At 37.5% G+C, this 21474-nt stretch overlaps 1 long non-coding RNA gene across 2 annotated transcripts in view; it reads left to right on the top strand.

The window, feature by feature from the left end:
• The window catches only part of LOC119864966, a 70198-nt gene that overhangs the window by 12761 nt on the left and 35963 nt on the right, over window positions 1-21474 (top strand). Inside the window, exons 2-3 of one of the 2 annotated variants that reach the window (XR_005375608.1) lie at window positions 962-1006; window positions 5411-5819. This is a non-coding gene — a long non-coding RNA (uncharacterized LOC119864966). Of the gene's footprint in view, window positions 1-961; window positions 1007-5410; window positions 5820-21474 lie in introns of those variants that run through there. The other variant, XR_005375607.1, reaches the window with a different exon arrangement.

Raw genomic sequence — 21474 nt, forward strand, 5'->3', positions numbered from 1 at the left:
CTGGGCATGCACGTCCTCCTGGCCACAAGAGCCAGGCAATCAAGGGGCATGCCTTGGGCAACACCTGTAAATCCAGGGCACCAGACATAAAAACTGTATAACCTGACATGTATAAGAGCCCTTGTCTGATAGTTGCTAGAGCTCTGGAGCATGGCAAATGGAGGGCACAAAATTAGTACCTGCCTTCTGATGTCTCAAGAAAGGTTTTACAGCCAGCCTTTAGATGTGTGTTTAATTGGAAGTGTGCCCCTCAGGCTGTAGCTATGATGATAAAGTAATAGGCTCTTAAACGGAAAGATTGAACTCCTGGGTCTGTTGCTTCTTTCTGTGCATGGGAGTGCTAGCAATTTAAGAACATTTCCTGTGTTGCTTATATGCCTGTGGGATCATAGAGTATAAGCTCCCCTGGTCACCAGAGCCAGGTGATGTAGAGGTGTCCTCTGGCATTAGCCACAAAAATCAGTACCAGACAAGGGTATAAGCTTCTTCCTGTAAGATACCGGTGATCTGGAATAAGGCATAAGGAGAGCAGAAAGGGATCCCTGGGTGGCGCAATGGTTTAGCGCCTGCCTTTGGCCCAGGGCGCGATCCTGGAGACCCGGGATCGAATCCCATATCGGGCTCCTGGTGCATGGAGCCTGCTTCTCCCTCTGCCTATGTCTCCGCCTCTCTCTCTCTTTCTCTGTGACTATCATAAATAAATAAAAATTTAAAAAAAAAAAAAAAAAAAGGAGAGCAGAAAGAATGTATCTGTCCTCTGCCTCCATTCCCTGAGATTATTTTGGCACCTTTAAGAGTGCCAAAACAGAAAGCTGCCCTGCAGGCCAAAACTCCTGGACAAGCAAATAGGCTGTTGTTTCCAGAAAAAAAAAAAAAAAAATAGGGTCTTGTTTCAGTTTGCTATCCATGCAGTGCTCTGAGAGTGTTATTCTGCCAAGAACTGTCTTTCCATTTCTTACAGTCACATGGGAACAAGAATGAAAATCTCCTTCACCTCCAGAGACAGGTGAGCAAGGGGCATCTCCTGTGGCAACAACAAAACCCTGTCACCAGATGTAAAAACTGGAGCACCAGGCATGTGTAGGAACTTCCTTCTAGGAAATACTTGTGCTGTGAACATAGCAGGAGGAGAAAGAGCAAAAACGGCACTCTCTGGTTACAACAAGACAAATGGGAATGCAAAGATATCACCTACTGAAAAAAAAAAAAAAAGGAAAGAAAAGAAAGGGAAAAAGAAGAGGAAAAAAAGGAAATAACAAGGAAATGGGGGTAGGAGATGGTGTTCACCAGCTTTAGCAATGCAGAGGGAGAGTGTGCAAGGTGACACCCGTGGGAAAGGAAAAACAAAACAAAACAAAACATGAAGATACTTGCTGCCTTTAGCAAGGCAAAAGGAGTACAGGTAGATTGTACTCACTGGTCTCTGACCCCAGAGAGTATCCTAAACAGGCCTCTGTCCCTCATACTAAAGTTTTAAATTAGGAAATAAGTTTTTTTCACATAAAGTCTGGGTGCTTTTCAATGGGCTACTTCTGCTTTGGGCTTGGAATGCATGAGTCTGCACACAGGCCATTTAAGAGTTGGTGTTACTTAATTTGCCGCAGCCCTGTGGGTCTCATGGGCAGAAGTCCTGTTTGTCTTCAAAGCCAGATAGTTTGGGGACTTGTGTCTCAGGTGTCAGTCTTAAAAGTCAGGGTGTCAACAGTGAGATGTGAATGCCTTGTTCTTTAGAGAGAATCTCTGGGTTTTGAGTTTTCTCCTGATTGAAGGTTCACACCACTTTTTACTTCTCCCTCTACCCAGAAGAAATTGTTCCGTATATAGCTATACATTTCAGCATGTCTGTTAGAGGAGTTGAGTTCTGTTTCTTCCTCCTTTGCCATCCTCCCAGCTCTCTTCCTTATACCGCTTGTGCTTTGCTTTTCTTCGTGTCCATTTCCATGGGCCCACTTCATATATTTAGTTCATGAGACATTCTGCTGGACTTATGTTCTGATTAGTACCCTTAGTTAAGTACCTTGAAAGTTTTAGGTTAGAGCTTCCCCACAGAGCTCTTCCAGACTTAACAAGACTGTCCATTTGACACTTCCCATCAGGGTAGGCAAATCAAACATAGTCTTCCAACTTTAATAACCTTTAGCACTAAGGATTGTGGAAATAAATGAAGACCACTCAAGTTAGAATACACAGCACTTGCTTAGTCCCCTAGATATTCAGAGCTATAACAAGAGTCAGCCACCATCACTTGTGTTTGGCAGAAACTCAAAGACAGGACAAGGAGTCGTAAAACTTTAGAGTGAAAAAAAAAAAAAAAAGGTAGGCTTCAGGTCTGCTCTGATTGGAGGTTGTTGACATGGGAAGGCTAGAGGTAGGCTAATTAGAACAAGGCATTCCTGTATGGTTGACTGGGAAAGCATATGTAGCTTTTTCTGGTAGGCTTGAGGTGGAAGTAAAGACAAGATAGGTTGGCAGTCATTGACCAAATCCTAACTGGTTTGGTCCCATTGCTATTGAGGCTGTGGTTTGGCTTCCTCAGCTAGTTGCTGCAGAGACTGTGAGTCAGAAATCTGGCTATTTTTCCAATTGCATATTAAGTCTTTTCAGGATGCACACATGGTTAAATATTCTCCTTAGCTTCAATGACCTGGATCTATCAAGGGAAACTGAATTGTACTTAGGTATATTACAGTAAAAGTTACAAGACACAATATGTAGTAATAGGTATGTATGCAAGGTGTAAGTGGTGGTATTGTTTGAGAGAGAGATTATTATTGGGAAAGTCAGGGAAGGATGAATCCTATGCCAGGATTAGTAGAATTTTGCTATCCCAAGAATAAGGAACAACATGTGTAAGTAAATGCAGAAAAATATGAAGTAACAATATATGTGAAGGGATGTGACTATTTATTTTGGAATTTTGAAATACTATGCTAAATTTTGAGAATATGGCTACACTCAAATCCCAATAGGACATTTTATACCGTGGTAAAAAGTTTAATTACTCTTAAAGGAATGGGGATCAAAGAAGGTATTCTCAGACCCTGGAATGCTGATGTCCAGTTTGCTAAACGACAAAATATACTGTCCAAGGTGTAGATATTTACAAAAAAGACCTTGGGATGTCCTGTACACAATGACTAGAGAAAAAATGGAGCTAAGGTCAGTAACAATATGTTAGAAAGAATGGCTCTGTGTGGTTGAAGATAGAACAGGAGTGTTAGAAAAATGCTCCAAGTACACCTGGGTGCCTCAGCGGTTGAGCATCTGCCTTAGGCTCAGGGCATGATCCCGGGATCTGGGATTGAGTCCCACATCAGGCTCCCTGTGGGGAGCCTGCTTCTCCCTCTGCCTGTGTCTTTGCCTTCTCTCTCTGTATGTGTCTTTCATGAATAAATAAATACATATTTTAAGAAAAAGAAAGAAGAAAGAAGAAAGAAAGAAAAGAAAGAAAGAAGAAAGAAAGAAAGAAAGAAGAAAGAAAGAAAGAAAGAAAGAAAGAAAGAAAGAAAGAAAGAAAGAAAGAAAGAAAGAGAAAGAGGGATCCCTGGGTGGCACAGCAGATTGGCGCCTGCCTTTGGCCCAGGGCGCGATCCTGGACACCCGGGATCGAATCCCACGTCGGGCTCCCGGTGCATGGAGCCTGTTTCTCCCTCTGCCTGTGTCTCTCTCTCTCTCTCTCTCTTTTTCTCTATCATAAATAAATAAATAAATCTTTAAAAAAAAAAGAAAGAAAGAAAGAAAGAGAAAGAGACTCCAAAATCAGGGCATGGTCAAGACAGGGAGGTAGCAGCCTGTAGGAAAAAGAGCAGGAGAGCAGGGTGGTTGGGTTCTTCCAGAAACCAGTATCTCGCTCACTTGTGTGTCTTATAAGGACTAGGTATGAACATTCTATTTTATAATGATCAGTATTTTAAAAAGCTACTCAGCATGAGACACATAAAGGCTGAAATAGATGCACATTTTGAACATACAAAATGTTTGTAAATATGATTATGATTGCTCCCTTTCTATTGTTAGCATTTACAATAATAACACAAATAATTAGGAATAAATGATAAAAGAAAACATAAAAATGTTTGTCTTTCAGCTAAAGATCTCTAGTGTCATGCTTTAGAACAGGGGCTAGCAAATTATGGCCCATGGGCCAAATCCACCTTGCACCATTTTTGTAAAAACATTATTAGAACACAGCTATACCTATTCACTTACCTATTGTCTATGGCTACTTCACACTACAGCAGCAGAATCAAATAGTTACAAGATATGGTCCCCAAAACCTAAAATATTTACTGTCTGGACATTTACCAAAAAAAGTTTCTCAGCCTCTGCTTTAGAACCTAGGGACAAATAGAGCAAAATACATTCTAATGATGTGGCATGAAAATGAGCACAGTGAACCAAGCATATTTTATGTGCCTAGATCTTCATAGGAAATATTCTCAATCGTGTGATATAGATGAGGAAGATAAGGCTCAGAGAGGTTAAGTAATATTTTGAAAGCATACAACTAGTATAAGTATAAGACTGTGCTAAGTTCTGTAGTGACACAAAAATGACATGGCAACTTGCTTTTGAGGAATTAAAAACTAGTGAAAAATTCAGACATGTAAATATGGCAAGGTATGCCATATATATGCACTAAGGTATGTGAAGTGGTATTACACGTATAATATATAGATTGCAATCTGATGTTAAAGTTAAGAACACACCTCTCAAAGCCAGACTGCCAGGGTTGAACATCTGGCTCCACTACAAGTGAGCTGTGCCACCATGGGCTAGTTACAGAATCTTTCTGTCACATACTTTCCATATTCATAAAGTGGAGATAGCAGTCAATTACCTTATAGGGGTGTGAAGGACTAATACATTATTTCATTCAGTGTATCCTATTGAGCACCTACTAGGTGACAGTATTCATTGAGGCACTTGAGATACTTCATTGAACAAAACAACACTCCTTATTTTTTGAAGCTTACCATTTGCCAGAGGGAGACAGGCAGTTAACAGTTAAGATTGTAAATAAGTCAATTGTATGAAATGCTAGAAGAGAATGGGTACTTCTGAAAAAAAGAAAAGAGAGGAGAGAATGGGGATCCATAGCACCGAGCAGTGGGGAAAAGAGTGGTTTGGGAGAGCCTCACTGAGAAGTTGTGGTTGTAATGAAGATTTGGAGGAGGTGGAGGGTTGGCTCTGTGGCTGTCTTATCCGAGAGAACAGCAGGCACAGAGGTCAGCGAGAGCCTCGATGCTGCCTGAGGTAGTGTCTGAGGAGTAGCAAATGGGCCAGAGTGCCTGAGATAGAATGAGCAAGAGGAAATTGGTGAAGAGGGGTCAGAGAGTGTTTGGTTCACCTAGCACTTTAGGGACCTTGTGAGGACTTCGGCACTTACACTGTCTAAATGTTCTTCCAGGGTTTTGAACAGCAAAGAAGATCACGCATCAACATTTAGAGTAGTGTTTTGCCTGTCTAATAAGAAGTACTCAATGCATATTCGTTGTAATTATTATTATTATTACTATTATTATCATGGTGCATCAAGGAATGAAGGATAACTCATTGTCTATGAAGGAAGTCAGTGATATGAAACAGGAGAATTAAATTGTTATTAGACTGCAATTAGTGTCACACCAAAGAATTTGTACATCATTGAGAAGACCATGAGGAACTGAACCAATTTGAAAATCATAGTCACAGGAGGACTATGGAATCAATCTTGAGCAAACCCAATTTGAAGGATTAGTATCATACCATAGTTTTAGTTAAGTCATTTGTCATATTCATACACAAGGCAATAAAAATCTTCAATATTAATAAATATCTGTTATGACCTACAAAGGCTTCTAGTTGCTTTACATGTATTGCTTCCAAAACTCTAGAAGTTGTACTTTTATCTCCATTTTATAGACTGATAAAGACCAAGAAAGATTAAGTGTTTTGCCCAAGATTATATAGTACCTTAGTTTGGGTTCTCTCAAAACCAAGGGACTACTTACAAGCTAATATATGTGCTACATGCAATCTCAGAGCAAAACAATGGTACAAAGGACGGTGAGGCAAGAAAAGAAAACATAAGGTATTGTATTACCCAATTGACCACAATTTTTTTTTTTTTTGACCACAATTTTTAAGACAACACAGTCAACTGCTCAGTCATGCTGGACAGCTTTCAGACAGAACTTACAGATCCACCATGTCTCAGAGGGGAAGAAAGGAAGGAAATTTATCTGATGGCTCCTTCTTGTCTTCCTTTCTTTGATTCCAGTTATCCCATAGGATGTTAACTCCCTTTTCAGTCTGGATGTGTTAATTGGCAAACTCTGGAGAAGACAGATCCTCATTTTCTGGCATGGTGCTTTACACAGGCCCCCATTTCCTTCACATGGTGCTTCCCATAGGAGAGCTTATCAGCGCCCACCTGGATACTGGAGCAGTTGGGCTTGTACATGGCAAGCATGCTGGAACCCTGCCAAAGACTGGCTTCCCTTTCTGGGAGGCTGAGATAACCAGTGTTATAGAGGAGGCACCATGGCATCATAGCAGTTGCTCTCCTTTAAGCAAGTGGGGTTCACTGGATGTTTGTGGTTGATAGATTCCTGACAAGTGCATACACTGGGTCAGATGCACACAGCTAGGAAATAGATTTTCCAGGAAGAATAGATTGAACCAGGAAGTCTGATTCCAGAAACATCAAAATATGTCCTTAACTGCTACTGCAGATTGCCTACTAAGGCTACTCCAAGAAAGGGTCACAACCCTTTAAACAAGGATAATTCAAAGAGATCAAGATTTTAAATTCTGCCCCATTCAACATTACTGCACAGACTCATATGTTTTGGTCCTTCATTTTATGGATTTTCATTAATAGTATGTGATTTTTAATAAAACAATGTATTAAAATCTAACCTTACAGAAACAAATCAATTTTATAATAATAATTACTATCATATAAAACTATTTCTCTTTCATACCAGAAAAGCTTTCATTTTACTAATAACTTTTTTTGCTCTAAATGGTGGTACATATTGGACCAATTTACAGATCATTAATTATTTGGTGTAGTACTGTACGGAAAAGAAATAATTCTAGTTTATTGACAAGGGCACCTTCACATAAGGATTTAACCACAGATCATAGTGTCAGAGACTTTAGGGTTCATTTAGGCCAATCTTTACTCAAAGTACTTAAACACTTCAAGTGCATTAAGGAAGTTGCTGACCTGGAGCTGTGTCATTCTGCTGTTTGTCAACTATAAGGAATAGTAAGACCTATATAGAGGAACAGTCTTTGCTCATCACAATTTCTAACCCCTTATATTTGAGAAGAAATAGAGTAATTAGTAAAGTAGAATCTATTTATCACGTATGCATTAAATGCTTATAAAATTTTAAAACATTGTTGTAAATGTTGTGGGGAATAGTAAGTTACAAGTGACAAAGTATGTCCCCTCTAAGAACTCACAGTAGTAATAGATAACATTGTTATATGCCCCTCATAGGTATTACTCATTAATTCTCAAGTCAATCCCACGAAGCAGTCCCAGAACTATTCTTATTTGATAGACATAGAAACTGAGACTCTGAAAGGTTAAGTTCTACACAAAGTTATTTAAAGAGTTCATGCCTGGGATTTTAATACAAGGAGTTTAGCTCCAGAGTCCCAGACTTTAGCTAGAATATTAACTGGGAAAGAGAGAATCAAGTTTGATGTCTCTGAAATGAAGAAAACTATATGGAAAGTGTTACAGTAGAGTCAGAAACAACATAAGATCTGTGAGGGAAGAAGACATTAATTCTAACAGGTGTGTGTGTTGGGAGGCCATGAAGAGAGGGAATCTTGATTAGATTGGTGTCTTGAATTACTAAAAAACAAAGTAAAGGTCCATTGGGGATCTTTCTAATGGAGATTAAGATTTAGTTATTATAAAGTATTCATATGTTCAAAGATTTCATAGAACAGCAGAAACTTACAGTTTTGTTCCTGGCAATAGAAATCCATGGTGTAAGTCTAGAATTTCTTTGTTATCAATTAAATCCTTAATCTTTTTTGTTTTTTTATAACACTGTTTAATAATTAGGAGTTTGGGGATCCCTGGGTGGCGCAGCGGTTTGGTGCCTGCCTTTGACCCAGGGCGCGATCCTGGAGACCCAGGATCAAATCCCACATCGGGCTCCCGGTGCATGGAGCCTGCTTCTCCCTCTGCCTGTGTCTCTGCCTCTCTCTCTCTCTCTGTGACTATCATAAATAAATAAATAAATAAATAAATAAATAAATAAATAAATAAATAAAAATTAAAAAAAAATAATTAGGAGTTTGTCTAGCTGCTCAAGACAGAAATCCTTGATCTCATCTGTGACTCTAATTTCTGTCTTCCCTTTTAAATCTACCATAAATCCCTATCCTTAAAAACCTCTGGAATCATTCAGTAGTTTCTAGCCCTAGACCACTCTTCAGTCACTATTGTCTCTCAACTGGAATGATATAGCAGACTCATGGTTAATATTCCTGGTTCTTCTCTGCTGTCCTTTGAATCTGATCGTGTAATATTCCAATTCAGTTATTGAAGTGATTCCTCATTGGTCTTTTAGGATATCTATATAGCTCAACATGATCTAGAAGCTCCTAAAGGCTGCAACCCATGTTTCCTATCTAGCTTCATCTCCCATCAGTCCTTCATGCTTCTTCAACCACTTCTCACCCCCGGTTTATACTCCCTGGTCTAGCCTATATACATTTATAATAAGCTCCACTTGTCTCTATCTCTTATATAGGCTCACTCTTCTACCAGGAATAACCCTTCTCTCTCCCAAACACTGGCTGTTTTGTGTCACTTATTAACTTGTGATTTTATATATCCTTTAGGTCTCTGCTTAGATGTTACATTCATTGAGCGGTCTTCTTGAGGACAGCCTGTTCCCCAACTTCTGGTTGGATAACTTCCTCTGATTTTCTTTGATAATCTATACCATCCCAACTGTATCATATGTCTCCCTCAAATCTAGGATTTGAGAAGAGAAACTTTATCCTTCTCAATGCCCATCCCAGTGCCTCTAATATAGGAAATAAATAAGTTGATGGGAAGGGAATGAACTAATCCATTATTTTCAACTCCCTATTATATGCCAGGTGTATATATTACATCTAAATTTTATAACTAACCAAAGTACACAATGTTGTTTCTATGTCGAGAGGAGGAACATGAGCCCAGTGTTACTTCTGTGTTCCCTTAGGTGAAAACAGCTACATAGACCATGTTGCTTTCCACTTTCTATCAATGTTATGAATATTTTATAGCCCAAATGTAAGATGTTGCAATGATCCCTGCTAAATTAAATACTGTGTGTTTCAGTTCCATTTTCTGATTATAGAGACGTTCTTAAATCCTGATTGTTATATCCAATAATCCACTAGCTTTGTGTAAAGCACATACTTAATAACTCTTCAATGTCTTAATCCAAAGAAATTATTGATTTTTTAAAAAGATAAAAAGTATTGATGACTAAAGGGAAGTCTTTAGGGAGTTAGCTAGGAGAAATATTAAAGTTTTAATTAAAAATGTGGGGCTATGATTATTTTACAAACTAACAATCACAACTGATAATTTCTTCTTTTCTATGTAGACATGAGAAATATTTTATGGTAGAAATAAAATATTATGATGATAAAATTCTACTTATCTAAAAATGTAATACCTTTCATAGCAAAACCTAATTCATGGTACTTTCACAGAATTTTGTTTGTTTGATAAAAACATGCTAGTGCTCATGATCACCTTTTCCTTATAAATAAGAAGCAAACTGTGAATAAAACAATATTTTCTTATTGTTTCTCTGCCTTATAATAATTTGCAGTAGTTTTAGAGAGGTTATTAAAGTAATTATAGATTTCCTTCCCTTCCCTTCCATAATTCTCTTGCTTGGGATCATGTCTCAAACAAACTTCTAGTTTCATGGTTGGCTTCTAGAGGAACCCAATCTAAGACTTTATCAGTTATGTCAGATAAAGGTACAAATTCCAAGCTGGTGCTCTTTAAATTTTCATCCTTTTCTTTAGAATGTCCTCCTCTAATTGGGATGCAGAGAAAAAGAGAGAGAGAGACAGACAGACAGACAAGAGAGAGCATGAGCAAGCTCGCTCGATGCATCCCAAAACTTTTATCCCCTAAGATATGATTTAACCTATCATGTATAAAGGAAATTTATTAGGCTACTAGTTACTACATGTATATTTGATTGTTGCTATATACTGAGTTCCAGCTTACAATGCTGTAAGCTTTGTGGAACCTCCACTCCTGTCAAAACAGAATAGGATAGGATAACTTGGGAGCATCACAGTCAAAGATGTAAATGGTCCCAAGAAGGTGTTTACAGCAATCTGAAGTAATTCACTTGGCAAAGGCCATTTTCTATACCTGATTCTTGCTTAACTCAGGGTGCTGGTAACAAAGATAAATGATGCCATGACAATTGGCACTACAAGCAGCCTGACATGTCACAGAAAAAAGGCCATCAGTTCTGATTGTTCGCCAGCAGTTTATTTCTCTCTCCCTCATCAGACTAAACATAGCAGCAATGGTGAGTGTGTGATTTATACTACTCAGTAGTATAGCTTGCACACATCCTTCTTTTGAAGGAAAATGATGAACAATACCTGTGACAGGTTCCTTCCACTCAAACATCAGAATTGTCTGATGACTTGAAGAAGAGGGTAAAGGGGAGTGTCTGGTCTTTGCTTGTCAGACAAATAATAAAGGGGAAATATTTTATTGGAAACATTATGTGCTCTCCAGTGGTGGTGATGAACTCTGTTCAAGGTTTTGAGAGAACCAAAGTATCCTCATTGATACTGTGACATGTGAGAGACAGGTTCACAGTTTCTTGCTTCTGTTGAGCTCTGTAGGAAGTAGATTGATGTGATAAAAAGAGCACAATTTTGGTAGTTAGACCTGGGCTAGAATATTGTCATTGCCACTTTCTGAATGTGACAAATTTGGCAAGATGTCTTCACCTCTATAAGCCTCAGTTTTCTTAATTGTAAAGAGCAGTATTAACAACTATTATACAAAGTGACTGTAGGACTTAACCTTGAAATTATAGAATTTTTACAGGCACATAGATGCATGTGAGCTACATGATATAAGAATACAGACCTTTTTAGTTGGATTGGTTTTACATGAGCCTCAATTACCGATTGAAAACCCTTCATATGCCATATGCTGTGTTGACAGTGGAAACTCAAAGTTGAGTAGAACATACTTGTCTGCACAAGAGTTCACAGTCCAGTTTGGGAAGAAAAATCTATATATTGCTGGAGTGTCTATATATTTTCTGCTAAACACTTGTTTTTCTTTTCTTTGTTTGTTAACAGAGAATTATCACTCAGCTTTTATCCACAGACAATGAGGGTCTTTTGTTTTGCCTTCCATCCCACATAATGAAACATATATGCATGTACCTGGAGTAATGTATTCTGTAATAATGTGTTATACATATATGTGTGTGTAATACAATTAAATATATTAATATGTAATAAAAACCTATCTTGATGATGATAAGGAAAGGTGATAATTTTACTCTTTTATCAGATAAAATAAAATCATGTTCTTCGAGGAACAACTTAGACGTAGTCAAATAAGGCATTACCTATAATATATTCTCGTTCAGTCTTATTATCTGATACCTGAATTTTGTCATTGATAACTCAAGCAGGATTTGTTTGCAGGCAAACAGTGGCTCTCAGTGCAACAAGCAAGACAAAAGAAGCTATGATGGGGGGAAATCAAAGGCAAAGGGTAGCAATTCAGATAGTGCTGATTCCTTAGGGAAAATGAATGGGCTTAGTTCATTTGGGCTTGATTATTGCCAAGGCCAGCAATCACAGGGACTGATGCCATAGGTAAGGCAGGGTGATGTGGTCCCTCATGTAGGGTAGTGCTCACAGTCAGCAAGGCTGCAGCATTATGTTTGTAAAAGGTTTGTAAAATTTAAAGAATTCTTACTTCTGACTGAATACAGTTGATTATTGAATAGTGTGGAGGTTACTCAAATTTGCATATATCTTTTGACTCCCCCAAAAAACCTAACTACTAATAGCATATTATTGTCTGGAAGCTGTATCAATAACATTAGTCAACACATATTTGTATGTTGTATGTATTATATACTATATTCTGATAATCAGGTAAGGAAAAATAAAATGTTACTAAGAAAATCCTAAGGAAAAGAAAACATATTTACAGTACTACTGTAAAAATTTCTTATATAAATGAATTCCATGCAGTTCAAACCCATGCTGTTCAAGGATCAGCTGTATATGCAGGAAATGGTTTATATTCCCTGGGGTGAAGTTAGAAAATATTGGTGAAGTTATTCTTGAATCTGAGTACTATACATTAGAATAACCTGAAAAGCTTTTCTAAAACTAAACAAAACAAAACAAAACAAAAGCAATGTCTAGGTCATACTCCCTAAGTAATTAAATCACAATCTCTGGACTGGAGTCATTTTATTATAAAAATAATTAAATATACAGCAAAATTTTAAAAAAAATTTACATGGAACATCCATGTATTTTCCATTTAGAGTCTACATTTAAAAGTTTGCTATACATGCTTTATCAAATACCCACCTGCATATTCATCTATCCATCCAGTAATCCATTCTATTTTTGGTGTATTTGAAAGTAAATTGCAGATATTAGCAGCATTTCCCTAAATACGTTAGCTTGCATCTCATTAACAAGAATATAGTATTATATACAACCTCATTTGATTTTTGAAGTTGTGTATGCGGGTGGGCCCCGCTGCCTGGTCTGCGGAAGCAGCTGCGGTGGCCAAGCTTCCACACCGTGGCCTTTGCCCTCTTTGGGCAAGTGTGGTCCCAATGGGGTATGCGCGCGATGCTCTGTCATAGAGGATGAGCTGATATATAAAATGTAATACACATCTCTCTAGTGTCCACTTGCTGAATTTTAACAAATGCATGCACCACTGTAACCCAGACTTTTTTCAAGATATAAATAAAATCCTACCGTGGTGCTACAAAGTTTCCTAAGCCCTTCCCTTGTCAGTATCTTGTCCCTACTCCCCAGAGGCAATCATTATTTGACATTTTTCCCCTACTACAGATTAACTATTGCCTTTTTGAGAACTTAATACAAATGGGTTTATATAATATGTACTGTTCTGTGTAAGGCATTATTCACTTTGCATAATATTTTGGAGGCTAATGCCTCTGATAGTGTTTTTTTTTTCCTTTCTATTGCCGAGTAGTATTGTTTGACATAAATATACTGTTTTTTTAAAAAAAAATAGTGAGGTGGGCACTGGACGGGATGAGAACTGGGTGTTATTCTGTATGTTGAACACCAATAAAAATAAATTTATTATTAAAAAATAAATAAATAAAAATAAATAAAAAATTTTAAAAATAAATAAATAAATAAATAAATAAACTTTTTTTTCATATATTCTCTTTTTGATGGGCACTTTGGCTGCTTTCAGTTTTTAGCTATCATAACTGATCCTTCTATAGACATTTTTTCACAAGTCATTTTGAACTTTTTCATTTTTCTAGGAGTGGAATCATTAGGCCATAGGGCACATTTAGTTCAGTTTTATAAGAAAATGCCTGAACATTTTTTCTAGATGATTATTTTTTTATTCCCACCAGTAATTTATTAGAGAATTCTAGTTATTCCACAACCTCACCAACACTTGGTTTCATTGATCACTTTAATTAGAGTTATTCTGACATATATATGTTGATGCCTCATTGTGATGTAAAATGATATTAACACTTTTTAATATTCATATTGACCATTTATCTATCTTCTTTTGCAAGGTGGCTTTAAAGTTTTGGCTGATATTTTTGGGTTCTTACCTTTTTACTATTAAGTTTTAAGAGGTTTTTTGTCTTGCTTGTGTATTGTTTTGTTTTCTTATATATTTCTCTACATATCCTGGACACCAGTTTTTTTTTCAGATACATGCTTTGTGAAAATTTTTCTCTCAGCCTATACGTTGAGCATTCATCTTCATGGTATTATTGTTCAATGAAAGAAGTTTTACATTCTGCTAAAGTCTAATTTATCTTTTTTTTTTTCTTTTATAGTCACTGCTTTTTTAGGCTAAGAAAAATTTCTTTTTCAAAACTTTGCAGGTGATTCTAACTTGAGGCCAAAATTGAGAACAACTGGATTACAGGGATCAGTGAGTTTCTCTGGCAAGCTATAGCATTAATCAGAACACAGAAACATTGAATTTTGGAGAAATTAGTATATTTGAAAGAAAACTGGCCTTGAGAGATTCAGGTGCCTCAGCTTCATCCCAGAGCATAGGTTTTGGTGGCTACTTAAATCAGACCCTCTCAGAGTTCCTAACATGTTTTCTGACTAGATTGTGATAATTTTAAATTCTGAACAAAATGGAAGTTGTAATATTGGGGGTATCAGTGACTGTAGTCAGTCAGGAAAAAGGAGAATTGAGGACTAAAATCCTTAACACCTGAGTCTTCAGCATCCTATCTCTACCAGGAATAGATTCAATATCCTGGGTCATATAATTTCCCTGTACTACTTTTATGGAAGAAGTTAAGGGAAAAACAAAAATTAAACCTAAAAAAATATTATTGGCAAGTGTTAGGTTAGTTTAAGCTTAATTTATTTTGTATTATTTATTTTAAAGATATTATTTATTTCTTCATGAGAGACAGAGACATAGGCAGAGGAAGAAGCAGGCTCTGGAGCCTGATGTGGGACTCGATTCCAGGATCCTGGGATCATGACCTAAGCTGAAGTTAGATGCTCAACCATTGAGCCACCCAGGCATTCCAGTTTGAGCTTAATTTAGGACAGAATCACAAAATCAAAATGCTTAGTAAGGAAAAATAAATTAGCTCATGATAGTACTGGTTGACATTTATGAAATACCTAATGTCTATCACCAATTGGCGAACTGTGGTCAACAAGCCAAATCTGTCCCACTGTCTGTTTTTGTAAATAAAGCTGTATTATAACATAGTTGCCTCCTTGATTTCCTTTTGTCTATGACTAATCTTACACTGCAATGGCTATTGAGCAGTTTTGACAGGAACCATGGCCCACAAAGTCAACAATATTTACTATTTGTCCCATTCCAGAAAAGTTTGTGGACATCTGTTATCCATTATTTTTAAATTATATAAGATAGCCATAGGAAAATGTCTTACTTCCATTTCAAAGTTGGAGAACTGAAGCTCAATGAGTTTAAGTGACTCATCCAAGGAAGTAAAAGGAAGACCAACATGTATGAATGACTTCAGTGTATATACTCATTTTGTTGCACCATATTCTCCCCCTCAGTGTATAGAAGAATGTAAATAAGATAAATTTAATTATTAATATCATTGAAAGAATTTGACATCCTTTCGATATTGGAAGACAAAATGAGTGATCAATGTTGAAAGATTACAACAAAGTATCAATATGTAATTAATCATGCTTAATCTAAATGCTAGATTTTATGAACATAATCTGAACTACACTTTGCAGTCCTATGTTTAACATTGATTCCTTCTTTGGACCAAAGAGATAGGACATATATGAAACCCTGTAATGCAAAGCAGGAATGGATCACAAGCCATTTTCAGAGTAGGAAGAACCTTTGGCTACAAAAGCACATGTGGTGGAAGAAACAACATTTTAACTAGTCCTTGACAAATAGGTAGAATTTAGACTTATAGCATTGCAGGCAAAGAAGCCAATTCATGTGTAAAGAACAAGCTAAAGTTCAGTTTTTCTGGAAAGTAGACTGTAGGAGGGATTGCTAAAAAAAAGTCAGAAAAGAAGGTCACTGTTAGATAATAGAAAGTCTTGAATGCCTGGTTAAGAAGCTGCAAATAAGTGGAGAAGATTTACAGCTAAGATGACCAAACATCTTAATTTGCCTGGAAAGCAATTTCTGGGGTACGGGACTTTTAATGCTACAACCAAAACAGTCCTGGGCAAATTGGGATGGTTGGCCACTCTATTTACACCTTACCCCCACAATGCACACACACACTTTTATAGTAGCTTATGTTCCTGCAAAAATAATGCAGAACTGTAATCCTTACTAACTCCTATGTTAAAGTTTAATAAAAAATAATCTAAAAGATCATAGGAAAAGAAAGGATGGATTGAGTCAACTGGAATTTACTTGAGAATGATGTGAGAATTTGCTACTGAATTCATTATCAATTATATTTCATTTTAGCAGATCCCAGCATTACTGATACGCAGTATGATAGCTATAGAAAAGTGTTATAGACCAGAGAGGCTAATTAATAAAACGTTCTTTTCTAAGGAAAAAAAAAAAGTGACAAATAATCAAGCAATCTCCTTTTTGAATTGGTTTTCAGATACAGTTTTTTTTAATTAAAAATTATCTCATCTTATTTTTTTGTTCTATGTTAATAAAGAGTTTTAAATTATAACTAGCACATTGGGCATTATTACAAACTTTGATTACTTAAGGACACTTGATATAAAATAACATTTGATTTATTCTTTTTTTTTTTTTTTTTTGCTCATTTAACCACTCAAGGGAGAGTTTTTGAAAGCCTACTAAAGGTGGGAGAAATCAAGATAAATAAGACAAATGCCCTAACCTCAAGTAGCTCAGGATCCCCTTAGAAAGAAAAATGTATAAAAAACAGATATTAACAAAACAAAGAGGTTAAAAAACAACGATAACAGTAGTGAATGCATGTTAAGTTATGTGGAAGAAAGGAATTATGTCCACTTTAGATAGGGTAGTCAGAGAAGTCTTCACAGAAGAGGTGAAATGTGAGAGGAGCCTCAACAGGTATTTAGGCATACATTAGTGTCCAAGTTTTGCTTTTAGAGAAATGAATGAATAAAATGGAGGAATTAGATATGAGAGTCTGTACTGAACTAGCAGACCGGCAGTTGGGTCTTGGTGATACTTGTGGGATACTTATTGAGAAAGTAGAGGAAGATGCTGGTAAAAATCAGTGTAACCACGGAATGGATATGGATCAAGGAGTAGGGTATATGAATGCCAGGGCTACCACTGTGGATTGAGACTGAGGAGAATGACAGTTGAAAGGATCACAAATGCTCTGAAGTGATCAATAGACTAAGAAGAAATGGCAGAGAAAATATACAATAGATAGGCAAAATTCAGAACACTTTGAATCTCAGTGCCAGGTAGAGATTTAAGCATGCTTATGCATTGTTTTGGAGATGGTAGACCAGCCTATGCATTCATTTCTTTTTTAGGATTTTATTTATTCATTTGAGAGAGAGTGAGTGAGTGGGAGAGAGAAGGAGAAAGAATCTGAAGCAGACTGCACTGAGCACAGAGCCCAACATGGGGCTTGATCCACAACTGCAAAATCATGACCTGAGCCAAAACACTTAATCTACTGAGCCACCCAGGTGCCCCCAGCATATGCATTCTTGAGAGCAAGCTCACACTCTTTAGGAAAAGTAGAGTAAAATTTGCTGACTCTATAACCTAGCTATTCTACTTTTGGATCTGTAGTCCAAATAAAATGTTCAGATCTGGAAGTGGGTTTTACAAGGTAGTAGCAAAATGTTAATGTTACCTGGCATCTAATAAAAAACTGTAGCACAACTGCACAATGTTAAAGTTGGAAAAGGTCCATATATACTAAAATACATACCCATTACAACTTTGTGTTGAAAAAAACCAGAATTTTATCTTGGGAAAATGGGCACAGGGAGCGTTGCAGCTTGTGAGCTACTGTGAAGTGGTGGAATGAGGCTTCAATATCACATAGAAAGCTGTATGTAATGCGAGTGCAAGTGTGGATGGTTCATAACATGTGGTGAATTGAAGTAGCTCTGTGTGTGTGTGTGTGTGTGTGTGTGTGCTGTATATTCCTACAACGTTCCAGTCTGTGGGGTACAGTTTTCTATATTCACCTGGTGTTTCTCCTGGACAGAATTATGCATAAAGAGAAATTTGTGTTATGCTTAAACTGTTCTCTATGTCAATGTCATTGGAACAAATTCATAATTTCAAAACAAGCATTATAGCAGAAATGGCTATGTGAATACATCCAAATAAATGAGAATAAGACGTTGTGAAAAGGAAAAAAAAACAGTATATAAAATAAAGGAGGGGATTTTCATGGACTGATGATATTAATTGATAATATATCTGAATTAAAGAATATTATTAATCAATCTTTAATTCAGAGGGAAAGAGAGGAGGAGGGAGTAAGAGAAAGGAGAAGTAAAGGAGAGGAGAGAGATTGGGAAGCGGGAGGGCCAGAGAGAGATGCTATATGGCCAAGGTGAATATTTCAGGGAAGATCCCTAAGAAAATCCAGGATGCCTGAGATTGTTTTCATGTGTAGTGGGAGCTAACCAAAAAGAGTTTATTAAAAAAAAGAGAAGAGAGAGCTGCAGAGGATCTTAAATCCAGGTATCGACAGTAAAGAATGGCATTAGTGATGGAAGAGTGCCATTGCAATGGCCCAGGAAGCTAAGCAACATGATCGTGCAGAACTAGAGACAGAAAGACAAAGAGGATTGAAAGAAAAAAATCCACACAGATAATAGTTGATAATAAACAGGAAGTTGATCTCTAAATCAGCCAAAGACGCTAGTCTGAGTAAGCTCCCTCGCATTTTGAGCTTTGTGAGTGGTAATACCCATATATCCTTCCCAATATATAGCTGACTGAAAAGAGCGAGCAGATTATATAGCCGAAAATCATTGATGCTGGGAAGTTGCAGAGAATACCCAATAATTTAGTGACTGCCGCTCAGCATGATCACGGGACACAGAGGGATGGTTATGCGGAAAGACAGAAACTGTAAAAGGAGATGCGAAAAGTAGTCTGCAGAGGAAATAAAAATTGTGGATTCAAGGACAAAAATGAGAAACCAGCCTCTGGATGGTAATGAACAGTAAGACAGTTGATGGTAAAAATGAAAGGTGATAATGAATCACTTTTACACAGATGAATATTCACTGGGGTGATATGGCTTAAAAGGGGGGAAAAGTGCATTCTAGAGATTGAAAGATCCTGCAGTTGGAACAGACTAGCTAATATTTCTCCTTTGGAATGATGTGGGCTGGACTACAATGTAAAAATATGTACTCCAAAGTAAAACGAGAACATTTTGATTAAAGGCTATATATAATACCAACCAAATACAAATAATGGAAGGAGAGGGTTATGGGGGGGTCGCTTAATAAGGGCTAGGTAATGTGATGCATGGTTATTTGCTTGCCAAATTAATGTGATTATGCTTGAGTAACCAGCTCTCAGGATGTTCCTTATTTCTCAAAATCGACATAACATTGAATTTCCTCTCCTCACCACCTACCTGTGACTGTGGACATAGAGTGCTTCCCTAAATATATTAAAAGATCTCTTTTCATGGCCACTCACGTGGCAGGGTACCTGGTCTGTCCTGAGTTGTCTTTGTTGACCTACACTTAGAACTCTGGTTCTTCCACTTCTCTAAAATTAACACTTCTGGGACATCTTGATGCCTCAGTTGGTTCAACATCTTTCTTAGGCTCTGGTCATGATCCCAGGGTCCCAGTATCAGGCCTGTGTTGGGCTTCCTACTCAGCAGAGTCTGCTTCTCCCTCTTCCTCTGCCCCTGCTCCTCCCCCACAAACTCCGCTCATGCACTCTCTCTCTCTCTCTCTCTCTCTCTCAAATAAATAAAATCTTCTAAAAAAAATCAACACTCCTAATAAACATGTATAAGTCTTTTAGACTGTCCTTAAGATGTGTATAAAACAGAGAAGGGTTTATATCATGCAATGTAAACAACTTAGAATAGAATATTAAGAAATTTTGCTCTTATGATGCCCTTAGTTAATGCACTGTGGAGTTTCATACATCTTTAACCCCAGTTGACTTTAGCAACTCCCCATTAGGGTCTTCTGTTGCTTTTCTTCCCCTTTTTGTCTTCTAGGTTCTTTTGATCTCCTCCTCTGTTTCAAGTTTAGTTTTCCCACGTAGCATCCTGTCCTTCTTCCCTGAAGCTGTGGTGACAATCAGCTAATACCAGAACTTATCAAGGTGCTTTTCTGTAAAACCGTTCTCTTCCTAATAGAAATTCTGGTTGTCAGAATGATAAATTATTTCACTTCTTTACACTCATTTTAATGGATAACAGTGAAAGTTCAGCTAGGTTAAATGACATATACAAGATCACAAACCTTCTAAGGAAGATGAGCCAGTACTCAAGAGCTGTTATTGCTAATGAAAAGGAGAAGCATATTTTGAGTGTTCCTGATGAAACAGGCATAGTACCAAGAGAGCCCATTGATTAACTACAGAGCTACCCATAGGGTCTGATTGGTTCCCCATAGATGCAGAGACATAGCCACATGCTAGTTTGCTCTGAGAGCATGCAGAGCCCTGTCTGCAATTTTGATATTTTCTTGTCCATGAAATTGATGCATTTTTCTCTTCCCCACTCTCTGTTCTCAGAGTTTTCTGGTTATTGGGAAGTCCAGTTATTTTTTGGATTATGGATGGTAGCAATAAAGAAGATATCTTGTTTCTGATTTGGCCAACTGTTCTCTTGTTTCCTCTGTAAGGCCGGCAGTGTGAGGATAGTTTTGGACTTGCCTATTAGAAAAGGGGTCTTTGTCATCAGTCTCTCTCTGCATGTGGAGAAGTGTGGTGAGAAAACTACTATCTGCAAAACATTGCTTTTTTTTTTAGGTGGGAAAAGATTATTTACAACTTTCTTTCCTTCTTTCTTTCTTTCTTTCTTTCTTTCTTTCTTTCTTTCTTCTTTCTTTCTTTCTTTCTTTCTTTCTTTCTTTCTTTCTTTCTTTCTTTCTTTCTTTTTTTAAAATTTATTTATGATAGTCACACAGACTGAGAGAGAGAGAGGCAGAGACATAGGCAGAGGGAGAAGCAGGCTCCATGCACCGGGAGCCCTACGTGGGATTCGATTCCAGGTCTCCAGGATCGCGCCCTGGGCCAAAGGCAGGCGCCAAACCGCTGCGCCACCCAGGGATCCCTACATGTTCCCTTCTTTAGAGATTGGCACTTACCAAGATGGTGCTAGGCTAAGCCACAAAGTGACATATGGATGGGCTGTTGTAGTATCCTAGCAGGAACTTTACACAGGACTCATTATGGCATATTCCTGGTCCCAGGAGTTTCTCGGTGTCCTTATTTTCTTGCAAACCAGGCCATGGAATGATTATCATTCCTCACTCCTTCCCCTTCCAGCACTGCAGAATGTGAACCTGCCCTACAGACCAGCTCATAGGTTTTTTTCATTTTTTACAAAATTTACAAATTTACAAAGAGGTATTTGTTTTAGCGGTAAGCGCATATCCTCTGGGTTCAAATTCCATCTCTGTCACTACCTAGTTGTGTGACCTCAGGCAAGGTACTCAAAATACCTATGCCTCAGTTTCCTTGTCCATCAAATGGGGCTGTTGATGGTAGTACCTATCTTGTAAGGTCAATATGAAGGTTAA

This window comes from Canis lupus, chromosome 21 (genome assembly GCF_011100685.1).
Source record: "Canis lupus familiaris isolate Mischka breed German Shepherd chromosome 21, alternate assembly UU_Cfam_GSD_1.0, whole genome shotgun sequence".
Lineage (NCBI taxonomy): Eukaryota > Metazoa > Chordata > Mammalia > Carnivora > Canidae > Canis > Canis lupus.